This window comes from Pseudophryne corroboree, chromosome 7, assembly GCF_028390025.1.
Source record: "Pseudophryne corroboree isolate aPseCor3 chromosome 7, aPseCor3.hap2, whole genome shotgun sequence".
Lineage (NCBI taxonomy): Eukaryota > Metazoa > Chordata > Amphibia > Anura > Myobatrachidae > Pseudophryne > Pseudophryne corroboree.
This window is the reverse complement of record NC_086450.1, coordinates 137,320,161-137,336,492: the sequence shown is the minus strand read 5'-3', so window position 1 is coordinate 137,336,492 and position 16,332 is coordinate 137,320,161. Positions and strand designations below refer to the sequence as shown.

Genomic DNA, 16,332 nt, shown 5'->3' with positions numbered 1-16,332 from the left:
CAAGGGGTCTGAGGATCTCATCTCGGTACCTAATGGCAGTCAGGCTACCTCTGGCGAGCACATGGGGGCTGTGCGGCCCCCCAAAGAAATGCCACCCCACACCATTACTGACCCACTGCCAAACCGGTCATGCTGGAGGATGTTGCAGGCAGCAGAATGTTCTCCTTGGCGTCTCCAGACTCTGTCACGTCTGTCACATGTGCTCAGTGAGAACCTGGTTTCATCTGTGAAGAGCACAGGGCGCCAGTGGCGAATTTGCCAATCTTGGTGTTCTCTGGCAAATGCCAAACGTCCTGCACGTCAGGAGACCGCCGGTCAGCAGTACTACACCCGACCTAATGCATGTCGACCAATAGTGGTCGGCATATTGACTGTCGACCTAAGTGTGGTCGACCTAACAACCACATACCATTTTAAAGTGTAGTAAATGGAGTGTAAAGTAACACATTTTCCAAGGTACATTAATAAAGGTGTTGAGAATGCTGATTTACATACAGGACTAAAAGCAACACTTTAAAAAGACATCTTATACACTTTAAATGAAGCCGCTGCGGCCGCTAGACCTAATACACAGCCTACGTACTTATTACACCATTAGCGTACAGAGTCCCGTACCATGTACGGACTTTGCGTACAAACGCCGCGCTGGCTATACAAAGTACACACAGCACGTACACACCCAAAGTTACACAGTAAACCCTTAACAGTTATACATGCGATAGTAATACACTTTAAACCTTAGCAGGGAAAGAATACACGACACCAGATTGTATTTAAACGGCTGGGTTCCGACACCACAGCCTATTATTACTGAAAGGGGGTTACAATCACAAAGCAATACAATACAATAGAATAATGACTACATTCAATGTTACATAACTTTGGTTTCGCCTGCGCTTCCCGGTCCGGTCCTCAGTCATCACGGGTGATGACCTTCAGAGTCTGTGATAGTGACCTGGCCTGCAGCTGGCTCTTTATACAGTAGATCAAAACATAATACAATAGACACTGTGTGCTCTTCTTCCATTGGTTCAGGGGTGGGACATATCCTGTGCAGCGGGGATCATTGGTCAGCTCAAGAAGTGGGTGATGGCTAGGACTTGAGATGTGGTTTCTGTTGTTTGCATCTAAGTTCCCGCCCCATGACCAGTTAAACCCATCACATTAATCATACATAAATCTGATATTATTAATAACTTAATGTGGTAATATATAATAATATTCTTATTCCCATCAGATTAATGCTTACGTGACTCTGAACAATATGATCCCACACATGATATGATTATTTCCATCCTCAAGATATACATATATCCACGTATATCCATATACTCATATATATATATATATATATATATATACACACACACACACACACACACACTCCTGCTATTACAATTTGTTAGGAATTATATATATATATGTATGTATGTATATATATATATATATATATATATATACAAACACATACATCTCCAAGAGTTTAGACAATGATTGTTAATATCTTAGATTTCTAAATGTCTGGTTTGTGTTTTGGTTAGCTATTGTTAATTGAGTTTCTAACAGCTTCGGTTCCTGGGTATTGTCTCTTCGTTTGTTTTGTCTTCAGGTGAGACAATGACAATCCAGTACTTATTGTTTTAAATAGAAACTCGGCTATCCTAGTAAACAAAGGTGTTTGCCTTCTTCATAGAATTTCAAAGCTTAGTGTAAATAAGGCCATTGTATTTTAGTCTCTGGGAGTTTTAATTTATGTGTGACCGATCTTCATGCTATTTAGAAGAAAAAGCAGACAGTGTGGGATTTATACAATATATAGATTAGATTTATGATATGTCTTTGTGGCTTTTCCATGAGAGTACAAATTCCACTGTAATTACTCATACCACGCTCTAATGCGCAGGACCGCGGGAGCGACCATACGCAATTTGCGAATATGTGCACGCACAGCCGAACACGTACGCACACGGAGGCCATCTATGTGGTGTTTGTATGTAATGTGTGTTTTGTAATATTTTCTGACTTCGACCGTGTGTAATGAAGTTATCATAAAACTAGGTTTAACAAGAAATAAGATCTAATTCTTCAATATTGATTTCAGTGTGTAATTAGCCCTTAGGTACAGATGTGTCGTCATAAACTATTGCTGCAGTTGTGCCAATAAGCCCTTCTTGGCGCACAGGTTCTGTGCAACTCAACTTGCGTCTTCTTTGCCCAAAATGCATCTTAGTTGCAATTGGAGTCTGAATCTGTATATGAAGTGCTATGATGCAGTGTCCACATCGCGAATTGAAGCTGTGTATGAGGACACATATGTAATGCGCTTACTTGAAATTAGTTGTCAATGTACAGTGTTGGTATAAACCTCTTAATGTGGTCTTTTCAATCTTTATCTTTAATATAAAAATACTCCATGGGGGTATATTTGCTAAGATTCGTATTTGTGTCAATTTGGTGGGAGATTAAATACGAATGACATCGAATGTGTGAATTTGCAACTTTTTGAATTTTTACGCCTCATTTACTATGCTGTCGTATTCTGCATTTTCGTTTATTCCGATGTCGATGTCATTCGTAATTTCGGCCAGTGTTTTACGGGAGTGATTAGTAAAACACTGCCGAACTTAACACAATGAATCCCGGCCGGATCTGTGAGATCCGTGCAGGACTTCATTGTGTACCTTAAAAAAAGTGTTTAAAGTGTTAAAATTCCTGAAAAAAATTGCGTGGGGTCCCCCCTCCTAAGCATAACCAGCTTACAAGAGTGACCCCACTTAACCTCGCAGTCTACCGCAGACCGCAATGTTCCCACCATTGGATACAATGGAGCACCTATGCGCTACATTGTATCTACAGTGTGCAGCCTGACTGACAGCTCAGGAGCGCACAGCCAATCAGGAGAGTGCCATGACGTGGCGCTCCCTGATTGGCTGAAGGGACCCTCTTTGACAGGAGTCACGGGGGGTCCCGCCAGTCAGGGAAAGGGGATCCATGTGTAAACATGGATCCCCTTTCAGTGCGTGGTTCGGGTAATCCGTTTTTTTATTTTGCCAAGTCCCTGGATTACAAATTTAAAGAAGACCCCGGGATTCTACACGAGAAGAGGACCGACTGCTTTGTGTCAACATAGGTAAGTATGTATGAATGTAAGTGTGCATGTATGTTTAATAAAACTGTACTATCAAGGTGTGTGTTTTGTTTTTATTTGGGTATTTTTTTTGTAGTAGAACTACAGGTACCAGCGGGCCCATTTCCCCCCCGCATGCTGGTACTTGTGGTTCTCCAAGTACCAGCTTGTGGGGGAGGCTTGCTGGGACTTGTAGTACTGCTACAAAAAACAATATTCTTTTTTTTACACACAAGGCTATCAGCCTCCCATCCGGCGCCCTTGGATGGGGGGGATAGCCTCGGGCTTCACCCCTGGCCCTTGGGTGGCTGGAGGGGGGGACCCCTTGATTTAAGGGGTCCCTGCTCCTCCAGGGTACCCTGGCCAGGGGTGACTAGTTGGTGATTTAATGCCAGGGCCGCAGGAACCAATATAACAGTGTCCCCTGGCTGTGGCATTATCTCTCTGACTAGTGGAGCACGGTGCTGGTATTAAAAATACGGGGGACCCCTACGTCTTATGTCCCCCATATTTTTTGCACCAGGACCAGGCGCAGAGCCCGGTGCTGGTTGTTAAAATATGGGGGAACCCCTGTAAATTTTTTACCTGTATTTTTACAACCAGGACCGGCTCAAAGAGCCCGAGGCTGGTTATGCTTAGGAGGGGGGACCCCACGCAATTTTTTTTTCCAGATTTTTAACTCTTTCCCACCCCTTCCCACTGATAAACATGCACGGATCTCACGGATCCGTGCACGCCTATCAGAACACGGTAAAAAAAAAAAGCAGGTCTATTTTAAAACTGCTTTTTTTTACGATTTGTATTTTTTCACGGCAGTGTTTGTCTATTGCCGGCAGTGTTTGTGAATTCAGATTTTTATTAAATTACTGAGTTGTATAAAATAACAGGCGTATTTGACCGATGGTGTATTCATTCGTATTTTTTTCTTTGACTTCCAAAAAAATACGAATGCCCTCATCACTGCCGAGATTTGTGTTTAGTGATTTTCCGAGATGACACTTTGATGAAAAAACACCAAATCGGTCAAAACCGGGAGCTTAGTAAATATACCCCCATGTGTCATGTAATTAGATCTGAAAATTCCTAGTGAGTTATCATTATTAAAAAAAAGTGTTTTTTTTATTATATTAATAAAATCACACAAAAACTATCAATTAAAGTACAAATTAAGCAGTGGAACTGTACTGAAACTAGGCTTATTGTGAGCTATGGCGTTTTACTGCTGGGAGGCTCCGACTCTCCAATGCTTAGACCCAGAAAAGTACCTAAGTGCTGGTCTCGAGTTCCCTGTAAATGATCCAAAGAAAGCAGGAAAGGGCTTTCTGATGCATTTTGAGTCAATTGGACTTTTTTACAAGGCAGTCTAATATTATACCAGTACTTGGGTTGAGCCTATTAAACACAAAGGCTGCTTATTTACAACCAAGGAGCATCCTTAGGTCCCCAATATCCTGTTCAAACATAAAATAACACTCACCTTAGATGTAATTATCAACACACTAGAGGTGTGCCACATTTCCCTATCTGAACCAGCATGGAAATCACCTTCAACCAAGATCTTTAATTTCAGATTCTGTCTAGCTGGTTTATTTGCTTCAAGCTCTGTAGTGTGAGATATACGTAAATGTATTTCCTCACATGAAATTTCAGCTGAACTACATGTTGTGACTTGGTTGCATAAAGGCAATGTTTCATGTACAGGAGTACCATTTTTCCCTAGACTGTGAATATGAACTTCCTGCACATAGGGTGGCCAATCCCAGGCCATATTTTAAATCCTGGGATTCGGGATTGGTAAACGATAAATCTTGGGATTCACGGGGTGGGGTTGTAGAATTATTTAATGGCACCCTGTCCATCCCCCACAATAACTCACCATCCTTTCTGTACAGGCGGGGGGGAGGTTCAGCTTGCGGAGGGCCTCTGGCAGCAAGGTGAGCTGCAGGTGTGGGTGGTCCAGGGCGGCATGCAGGGCTAGGGTCCGGCTGCACAATGTGACCTCTGACATCATTTTACACGGCGCAGTGTGCACAGCCGTGGGCAGGGGTAGTCGGGCAGTGTCTGAGCCGTCTGTTGAAGATGCTCAGTACTGATAAAAAAAACAGCTAGTGGCTAATTGCAAAATCCCGAGACCGGAAGCTCCAATCCCGGGATTCAGTACTGGACAATTTTAGGCCAAAATCCCGGGATCCCACCAAGCCCGATCCAGGATGGACCACCCTACCTACAAGGTTTTGCTTTCCACTGAAAAAGTGTGTGATTGGCTACATTCATATCACAAGGCAGCATTAGAGTCTTATCCTGGGAGGCCATAGCTATTCTAGTAGACTTCTCTATGTCTTGTGCCTTTGCCTCATGGGACAAAAGTTCACTATTAGTATTGGTCAACTCTACATAAGCAACTTTAGATACAACTGTATCATCGAAACTGTAACCCTCTGGAACATCTTAAATTGCTCAAGCAGTTGACTGTCAGCATTTTTTTTTTCCAAATTCTTTTTTATTTCAATTGAAGCATATCAAAAAATCATATCAAAGTACAATGATAAACATGTTCGATAAAGTTCATCACATGAACACTGATCTGTTATATATTCGAGACAGATTCACAGAGTAGTCTATTGTTAGGACCAGAGTACATATATATGTCACAGCGAAGTTTCCTTCAAGTATTAACCAGTATTAAAAATAAATGAGATAGAATGAGTCCGGATCCATGCCCACACCCACACCTACACCCACCTCTCCCTATGGCAAAGTGTTACAGTCCCCTTTGAGCTTAGTCGGCCACCAACGAGATTGGGGGGTCTTGTTCATAAACTCTAGTTTCGTACCATAAAGTATTGCGGAAACATTTCCATACTTGTTCCTTTAGTGTGTGGGATAGAGTTTCTATGTAGCTTTCCCATGTTTCGAAAAAAAATTCAGTGAACTTTTCTTTTTGTAGGGAAGCCTCCAGCCATTCCATTCTAAAAATGTGGAAGATCTTCCCCAGAAAAAGTGATAATGGTGGGGTTGTGGGTTGTATCCACATTTGTAAAATGCATTTTTTGGCAGCTGCAGAGATTATCATCAATAATTTTTTAACACCCCGTGCCATCCTAGTGCCTTCCGGCATCATACCGAATATTGCCCATTCAGGGGAAAACGGTAAATAATTGACTAGGTGTTGGGTAACATATCTCCATATTTGGACCCAGAACCTCCGGATTATAGGGCACTCCCATAGGCAGTGAAACAGCTCAGCTTGTTGATTACCGCATCTAGGGCAGGACGCGTCTTCCAATAAACCCATTAAATGTCTACGGTGTGGTGACAGATATGTTCTGTGCCATATATTTAAAAAGAGTTCGGTGTATGATGCGGAAGGTATCAGCCTGATGGATAATTCGAGGTGTTTCAGCAAATTTGTTACAGAAAGGGATGGGAAATGCTCTGTCCATTTTGCTAATCCCGTTGTTGTATCAGTATATTGTAAGGGCGTGTGTAAAAATGAGTACAGGGTAGAGATAGCCTTGGAAGAGGGGTTCCCAGCCAGCAGTAATTTATCTAACGGGTTGTCATAATCCTGTGGGGATAATGTTCTAGAGATAGTAGCCACATAATGTTGAGCTTGTAGGTATGCCAAGGGGAACGTGTTCAGTATTGGAAAAAGTTCCACTGCCTGTGCCAGCGTAAGTGGTTTTTGCGATTCCCTATGTATGATTTGTCGTATAGAAGTGATACCGTACCGTTCCCAAAGCGTGAAAGGGTGACTCGCGTTACCATTCTGAAAACGATTATTGCGGACTAGGGGGAGGAAGAGGGACGCATGCGGATTTAGGGAGCATTTACTTCGTAAGATATGCCAGACCTTCCGGGTGGACATTAGCAGTGGATTCGCTCGGATCGAGATAGGTATCTCTTCTTCGTGTAAGTGCAAGAAGGAGGTTATACCACCACCACCCAGGAAGGCAGACTCCAAGGTCGTATTGGAGTACATATTCCCTCCATGTAGCCAATCTCTCAGATAGCGTAAGTGGGAGGCGTAACTATACTCCAGCACGTTGGGGAGATTTACACCTCCATTTTGCCTACGCTGTTGTAATTTTACCAAGCTAATTCGTGCTCGTTTACCATTCCAAATGAATGTGCGTATTATTTTGTTGATTTCGGTCGTGGCATTTCTAGAGGGTAAAATAGGGAGGGATTGCAATGGGTATAGAAGTCTAGGAAATAGGATCATTTTCAGCAGGCTCACTCTGCCCAAGAACGATACTTTAAGATGTTTCCAGCGTTCAGTATCCTCCCTCATACTGCGTATGATTTGTTTTAAGTTAAGACTGTATAGGTTTGTCAAATTTTTTGGGATCTGTACCCCTAGATAAGTGATCGCTTTGGTTTTCCATCCAACTGTGGCTTCTCTGAACCAGGCCGGGCGCGCATAGCCCGGTTTTAAATATAGAGCCGTGGATTTTTCAAAGTTGACCTCGAATCCCGATACTCCTCCAAATTCCCTAACACGCTCCATCAGCGGTCCCAGGGCCCTCCGCGGCTCCGATAGGAACAAGAGGACATCGTCGGCAAAGGCCGATATTTTTACCTCCTCCACTCCGATACTGATGCCTCTAAATTGAGTCCAATTTTGTAGTACCCGCAACATAGGGTCCAATGCTAGGTTGAAGAGTAGGGGCGAAAGGGGGCAACCCTGTCTCGTCCCTCTGGTAAGCTCAATTTTATCCCCCTTTGTTCCATTAATTAATAATGAGGTATGTGGTTGGGTATAGAAAAATCTTATTAGAGATTGGAACGTTAGTCCAAAGCCCCTTCTCACTAGTATTTCGTGTAAATAGGGCCAGGAGACCATGTCGAATGCTTTAGTTGCATCTAGGCTTAAGAGCATGTTTGGGGTATCTGTTTGGAGATTCGCCGCCATTACTGCAGCTATGGCAGTGCGAATTCCCTTTACTGAGTGTCTGCCTTTGGTAAAGCCCAGTTGGTGGTCTGTGAGCATGGATGCTAAAAAGGATTGGAGCCTATCTGCCATTATCTTGGCTAGGATTTTGAAGTCAACGTTCAACAGTGTAATGGGTCGGTAAGAGGATGGTAGGGAAAGGTCTTTATTGGGTTTTGGTAGAAGAGTTGTGAAAGCCTGATTAAAAGTGGGGTATGTAGGAAATTCTGATTGGATATGTCTATATAAGGCATGTATTGCTGGGATGGCATCATGATGTAAGAGTTTGTAGTATTCTATGGAATAACCATCCGGTCCTGGTGATTTGTTGAGATGCATAGAAGAGATTGCCTTAGCAATCTCCTCCTCTGTAATTGCTCTCTCGAGGTCTTCCCTTTGTAAGGGTGTTATGCATGGAAGATTCGCTTCATCTAGTAGTTTATCTGACAAGACCGGGTCATGTGGGGTCGGTGCATAAAGCTGGCGGAAATAGTTCTGGAATGTCCGTGCGATGTCCGCAGTTTTAGTGTGTAGGGTGTTAGTGTGACTGTCGAGTATAGTAGATATGTGTCCATGTCGCTTAAAGCTTTTGGTCATATTTGCCAGCAAAGTTCCCGTTTTGTTTCCCCAGCGGAAGTATTTTTGCTTAGTGTAGTCCAGTTTTTGCTGGGCTTGTGTTACTAAGAAACTATCATATAGTTGGCGTGATTTAATGTAGGTGTCATGAGTGAGGGGAGTAGGATCTGAGATGTATGCTGCCAGGTGTGTCCGCATAGTGTTTAATAAGTCATCATGTTGTGCCTTGTTCACCCGATTTCTGTTCGCTACATATGACATAATGTGTCCCCTCATGACGGCCTTGGATGTTTCCCAAAATAAGACAGGGTTGTCCCAATGTTCCAGATTGTCGTCCAAGAATTCCGCCCACTTCAATCTAAGAAACTTTTTGAATTGTTCTGAGCGGAAGAGGTAAGAGGGGAATCGCCAGAAGAATGGGCGTGATCCCACGGATCGTACATTGAGCGTAACCGACACTGGGGCGTGGTCGGAGACCGCAATGTCCCCTATCTGGGTATCTATGGTGTCAGAGAGTAGGGGCGTGGACAACAGTATATGATCTATGCGAGAGAAGGACCCATGGACCGCCGAGTGGAACGTGTAAGACCTATCCGTGGGGTTAAGCGTTCTCCACGGATCAACTAAAGAGTGATCCGCGAGTAATCTAGAAATCTGGCGCCACTGAGGGGCCATCAGGTTCGCCGGGGTCGGGTGTTTGTCGATTAGAGGGTCTAAGATTGTGTTGAAATCACCGCCTATTATGAGTTCATAGTTGCTTCTGCTATGGAGTAATTGGGAGATACGTTGGTAAAAAGCTGGTTGGTCAACATTAGGAGCATACAAATTGAGCAGAGTGAACCTAGCATCATATATCTGAATGTCCATAAGAACATAGCGGCCCTCCGAGTCTAAGTTTGTGTTTAAGATGGTGTAGGGGAGGTGTCGCGCCAAGATTATTGCCGCTCCGCGCGATTTAGTACGGTAAGGCGCAGAAAAGCAATCCCCAATCCACCCATCACGTAGAGTGGAGTCCTCTCCCCTCTTCCAATGCGTCTCTTGAATATAGACAATATCAGGTTTGAGTTTTTTAAGGGCGGAGGTTACTTTTTTGCGTTTTATTGGGGTGTTGAGACCCCCCACGTTCCATGAGGTAATCTTGATGGAGCGGGGTAATCGTTGGGTAGGGTTGTGTGGTTCAAAGTGGTGAGTCGTCATCCTATTCCTGTCGGGGTGCGTATGCAGATACAGGTATATCTATTGTGCGTGAGGTCGCTCCTGTCCCAGCAAGCAGGGCAAACCCCAAGGGCGCGTAGCGGGCACAGATCCGTACTCAACATAGAAAATAAAACCTTGTACAGTGAGTATAACCATAAACATTTCAGCTTCAAAAGAAAATTTTCAAACTTTTTCCCATCCAAACAAGTATCACGCCAGCCCCTGAATAACATTTCAGTGGGTGGCAAACATAGATAGAAACAATGCATAACATGAAAAATAAGCATTACACCAACTATAGGTGTTAACATATTATTGGTAAATCCAAAGTTATCGTTTACCACGAAGTCAGGAGAGCATGTCGTCTCAATTCCTGTAAGCCATAAAGGCTCATTAATGAGAATAGGAACCTATATACGATCATTTAGGTGAGGTCCTAGATTGGCGAGCCAATTGTAGGTGAGCCCGGGCTTCAGTTGGGTTGTCAAAAATAAATGTCTGCCCATTCTCTGTGATTTTTAGTTTTGCCGGATATAGCAATGCGAAACGTTTGTTGTTGTCAGCTAGAAATTTACATAGCGGTGAGAATTCTTTACGTTTCTGGGCCACCGTGACGGAGAAGTCCTGGAAAATGAGGATTCGATGATCCTCAATGACCAGGTCACGGTTCCGTTTAAAAGCAGTTAGGATTTTCTCTTTGTCACGGTAGTCCAGAAATTTGGCGATTACTGGGCGGGGCCTCCTATCAGGTCCATCACGTTCTGGGCCCAGTCTATGGGCTCGTTCAATGCGAGGGATGTCCATGTCACTACCAAGGTTGAGCGCCTCAACTAGTCGCGTACTTATAAAATCTGTCAAGGCCGGCCCTCTAATCTGTTCAGGGATGCCCACAAAGCGGAGGTTATTTCGCCTGTGTCGATTTTCTAAGTCGTCTACCTTGTCGACAAGCGTTTGGTATGAGGCCATGGTAGAGGAGTTGGACGACCGTGTGGCAAGTAAGTCATCTTCAACGTCACTAACCCTTTGTTCCAATGTGTCCAATCTATTAGTGTGGTCAGTCAAGGAAGTTAATGCTGAATCTAGGGACGTTTGTAGTTTGTCTAACCTTTTATCGATTTTAGGCATAAGTTGATCAAATTTAGCTTCAAATCTGGGGAGGAAATTTTTAAATTTTTCATCAATCATGGGCATGAGTAGTTCAAATTTCTCCTCTATTTTTGGCATTAACACATTGAGTAGTGACGATGCCATGTCCGAGGGTGGTGCAATAGGACCTCCACTTTCCCCTGTTGAATGTACAGGCGATGAGCTACCCTGTGGCGAGGGTGGGGAAGGGCCAGACTTCGCTGGCGTTTTTTTTGGGTTAACCATGGTACGAGTAGTTCTGGGTGGGAGTGAGGACAGTGGTTTGTTTAAAAACTTGTCCATATACCAAGCAAAAAGATAAGTGACCCTGACTCCAAGGTATCAAGGATGAGACAGTTCCAACCCGGGGTTGATATAACAAGATAGAAGAGAGACCGCTCTCCTGAGAATTAACGAGGTCACATTTTAAGAAATCAAGAAGTAGCTACTAAAATAAAAATGGCCCTGATCGCAATACAACGATGAGTGTGTTTAGGAAATTATACAAAAATCTGAGTAGTAGTTGAAGCACTAACATTAAGGTCTAAAGGATGAGACCCACCCTAATATCTGGTGAGTCACAGATACTATAAGTATTTTTCTCCAATAGTATAATGCAGCACTATAAATCTTATAACAAGTATTTTCAAACCAGCCACCTGGTGGCAATACAATCACAGGAGAGTGTTTCAGCCTGTCGGCTGTGTGCGGGTATATATAGGTGAAAGAAGAATGTAAAGAAAATAAATAAAAATAAAGACAAAATAATAACGGTCCTGCAATTCAATGGGACAGAAATGTGTTTCTTCAATATTTAGGACAGTTCACATCATCCTTTGGATAGATATATGCAGTAGTTGAAGCTTAGATAACTCAATACAGTTCAGAGCAGCTCTTTCTGTATGTCCCTGAGAATAGAAACACTATAATGGCCCAGCCGTCCAGGCTCTTTGAAGATATCAGGGATAAAGAAGGTATGAGAGGGATCACTGGGTGGGGGGGGGGGTGTAGGGGGGGGGGGGGTACGGAATACACACAAGGAGGGAACGGATTAAAGTAAAGGGAGGGATGTAGATGGTTATAAGAGGTGTTAATAAAAAAGATCACACAGACAATATTAGTACCTGGGGGAGAGAGAATGTTCAGGTAGCGTGGAGTTATAGCAGCCAGCTTTGGGTTGTGACAGTGCTGATGTCCGCGGTTTTGGGGCTCCAGCGTCTGCTAGTGTTGTTATGTCACTCCAGCTGGTGGGTCGCGCTTTGGGTGGGTTAAAGAGAAAGATAGGCGAGGGTCCTGGAGGGGCACCGTGGGAAGCCTGGTGCGTGTGTTCCTGTGATCGACCCTGCAATATATGCCGTGAAGCCCCCTGTGGTTCAGTGAGTGTGTCCCAGGTTCAGTGGGGGTCGGAGTAACGGCAGTCACTTTCCCTCTGTGCTCTCCAGCGTCCCCGTCGTCCTGCGGGAGAGGTGGTATCCGCCGTCCGGGCACCCGTTTGAGACGGGTAGATCTTAAAGTGACGTCACACGCCGGGTCCCGTGGTTTCCAGGCACGGGGACAGGCGCCCGAGCCAAATGCTTCAGGTCCATCCCGGTTCACGTCCCGGCCGCTCCACTCAGCTCCGAGCAGCAGCAGGTCTCCCCGTCCGTCCACCGATGGCTGCGAGCTCCGGCTTGCCGGGCGGCCGTCCACTCCGGCAGCAACAGGCAGGGGTAAGTGCGCGTCCCTGCAGCTTCTCCTTCCCGATCTATGCAGGAGCGGGTGCTCAGTCAGGGAGGGGTAGATCTAGGAGCAGCGGTGGTAGCGCTCGTCCAGTGCCGGCAGTTATTGGCAGGGGATTAGACGATGGGGCCGGTTCGCGCCAGCGCCATGCTGGCGGTCATATTGTCCATCAAGTTCGATGGCCTGGTTCCGGGGCTAGTCTCGGGTGTCCCCCTCAATATGGGTATCCCTCTGATCGGTAGAGTCCCAGCAGCAGAGGGGTATAATTTTCCCAGCAGTGGGGTTCGTAAAAAGGGAGGATTTGGAGCGATTCCTTCAGCAATGTGGAGGAGCTCCATTAAAATGCGGCCATGCTAGCTGGCTCCGCCCCCGGAAACCGACTGTCAGCATTTTATTATACAAATTCTTATGCATACTTTCAAAATCCCTTTGCATCTTTAGTACATCATTCTTATCGCCAGCCTTCTTGCAATCAATCTACAGGAATTGCTGCGTGAGTTAATGTATTTCTGTCAGATTATGGTCAGTCAAGAGATCGGAAGCCATTTTGGGCCCAAAACCATGAGCCTCATTCAGTTCCTGAAGGATGTGCAAAGTACTGATGTTCGGTTATTTGCACATGCACTGGACCTGTACTGCGCATGTGCAGTATGGGTCTGCAAAGACAGATGCAGGGCAGCATGAGACTGTCAGAGATTTACAGCCTGAAGCCGTTTTGGGGCGGTGAAAGCCTCTGCTTCTCAAAACGGATACGTGTCACCGATGTTGTGGTGGAGGAAACAGGCCATGAGCTCCCTCAGAGGAGACAGAGATTTCTTGTCCTCTTTGTAGCAGATGCAGCGGCCAGCTGCACAACCTCTTGCTGCATTACCATATTACAGCTAACGCTGCTGTTTCCATGTAAGCAGCAGAGATAGCTACTCTGTCCACATCTGAATGATGCCCCATATCCCAGAGTGTAGTCCAACTTATTTTCCTCTTCTGCTTCCATGTGGCATTTTTCCTCTGTTATGGAGAGCTTTTCTTCCAGATGTACAAATTTTCCCATCGTGCTTTCCAAAGTGTTCTGAGTCTGTAGAAAATGGTCTCCTCATCTTCAAATTTAACAAGTCTCAACTTCTGTTCAGCTATTTCAGACTCTGCCATGTCTACTTTATATTCAAGCTCTTGTTCTTTGGCACTCATTTCAATCTATAAATGCAACTGTTTCTGTGTACTTGACAGGCACTTCTAAAGGTTCACATTCTCTCCCCACAAATCCTCAACCACAGCATGCACATGGCAAAGATCTTTCTCCAAAATGTCACTTTGTTCTGTTGCTCCATGCAGCTTCCTCTAGACATAGATTTAAGCCAGATACAATGAAGTTGCTCTGGCCATAGCCAAGTTGGACTGGAAAATCTGTATTTGGTCTTTAATGTTTTGTACACATTGGAGCGATGTGTACCCGGGTGATATGGTGGCTGGTGGGCCAACATATCGTATCTGTCACGTCTAGCAAAGTTTGGGGATCCGGCAGTTGAGACTTGCCCAAGGAGGTAGCAGGCTGGGGAAGAACAAAATGAGGGGGTTGGATATAGTTCCTTTGCATGGGATACGGAGCAATGAAGGATGTAGGCGGAGTTTGAGAGTCAATGGAAAGTATTTATTATGTATAGAGCAGAGGTAGAAAACTGAGGTTGATGAACGTGACTTGAGAACGTGGTCGTAGACAAAGAACTGTGGAACTGTGGGTGAGAGTAAAACGAGGCTGAAGACAAGAACCGTGGACTGCGACTTATGAGATGAAACTGCGGTAGAGGAGCTGAGAACTGTGGACGGTAGTTTGGGTCGTGACTGGAGACTGAGAACTGTAGACTGTGGCTTGAAAGATGAAGCTGGAGATAACGAGCTGAGGACTGTGAATGGTGGTTCGAGGACTTGGCTGGAAGCAAGAATCTGCGGACTGTGGCTTGGAGGACGAGGCAAGAGACCCGGGGTCATCCGTGCCCAAAGGGTCTTACTGAACCGGGTTTTCCAAGAGCGTCTCCATGGGCAGCAGCAGGCTAGGAACGGGAAAACTGCAGCAGCAACTGAGAACTGGCAAAGCAGGGTTAGAAGTACCAGAATACAGCAGGAATCCTGGGAGCACAGGCTAAAGCACCTACAACAGGGTTGTAACTTGAAGCACTGGCATCCCTGTCCTAAACCAGCCCCGTTTTATAGGAAGAAGTTTCCCTGGATTGGCTGGAAAACTAGGAACAGGAATTATGTCAGAAACTTGGTCTCCAACATGGCGGCGCCCAGTAATGCAGACCTTTTCTGACAACATGCTGCTCACTGCCCCTGGTCTCCTAGGCAACGGATTAGCGAGAGCGAGCTGCTGCAGCGGCGTCCCGCCGCCACGAGCGGACCCCCTCAACGCCATTACCGCTGCCTGTACCCTTGAACCCAGCGCCGCAGCCCTCCACCGCCGCTGCCCGGCAGCCCGTGAAGCCCGCCCCGCTGCCCCAGCGTTCTGGTAAGACCACGGACGCTGACAGTACCCCCCCTTTGCGGGTGGACTCCGGACACCTATAAGGTTTAGCTGGAAATTTGGCATGAAATGTCCGAAGAAGTCTTGGGGCATGGACGTCCTCTGCCTCTACCCAGGACCTTTCCACAGGTCCATATCCCTTCCAATCAACTAGGTACTGGAGGCGACCATATCGTTTGCGGGAGTCGAGGATCTTATGAATCTCAAATTCGTCTCCTTGTGTTGACTGGATCTTGGGTGATTTAGGTAGAGCAGCTCTGAATCGATTGAGTACCAACGGTTTTAAAAGAGAAATATGAAAAGCGTTAGGGATTCTTAATTGTGGAGGTAACTTCACCTTGTAAGCCACAGGATTCAAAACTCTTTCGATTGGGTAGGGCCCAATAAACCTGGGAGCAAACTTCTTAGTAGGAACCTTCAATCTTAGGTTACGTGTGGAAACCCAAACCCGATCTCCCACTTTAAGACTTGGTACCGCTTTTCGCTTTAGATCTGCGTAGGTCTTATACTTCTTGGATGTCTTGAGCAAGGCCTTGTGAATTTGTTTCCAGGTTTCAGTAAATTGTCTAAGTGTTGACTCTGCGGCAGGATCCTCGAGTGTAGGCAGAAGTTGGAAGTCAGGAACTTTCGGATGATAACCATAATTAATGAAAAATGGAGAAGATTTTGTGGCAGAGTGATAAAGATTGTTATGGGCAAATTCTGCAAATGGGAGGAAGTCCAGCCAGTCGTCCTGAGAGGAGGACATGAATAAACGCAGAAATGTCTCCAGGTCCTGGTTCACTCTTTCTGTTTGACCATCCGTTTGAGGATGATATCCTGAGGAGAAATTCAATTTCATGCCAAGAGCAGAACATACGGATCTCCAAAACTTGGCCACAAACTGGGGACCTCTATCAGATACGATTTCCTGCGGTAATCCATGGAGACGAAAAATCTCTGCTATGAATAATTTTGCCAGCTGGGATGCTGATGGAAGACTGGCCAGGGGAACAAAGTGTGCCATTTTAGAAAATCGATCAACTATGACCCATACGGTGTTCCGTCCGCCAGACACAGGCAAATCAGTAATAAAGTCCATAGAAATATGTGTCCATGGTCTTTGCGGCACAGGTAGCGGATGAAGTAACCCGGCTGGAG

At 45.3% G+C, this 16,332-nt stretch overlaps 1 protein-coding gene across 4 annotated transcripts in view; it reads right to left on the bottom strand.

Moving 5' to 3' along the window:
- Positions 1-16,332, bottom strand: part of CCDC148 (coiled-coil domain containing 148) — a 739,559-nt gene that overhangs the window by 496,390 nt on the left and 226,837 nt on the right. The gene's annotated exons all lie outside the window — the stretch shown is intronic.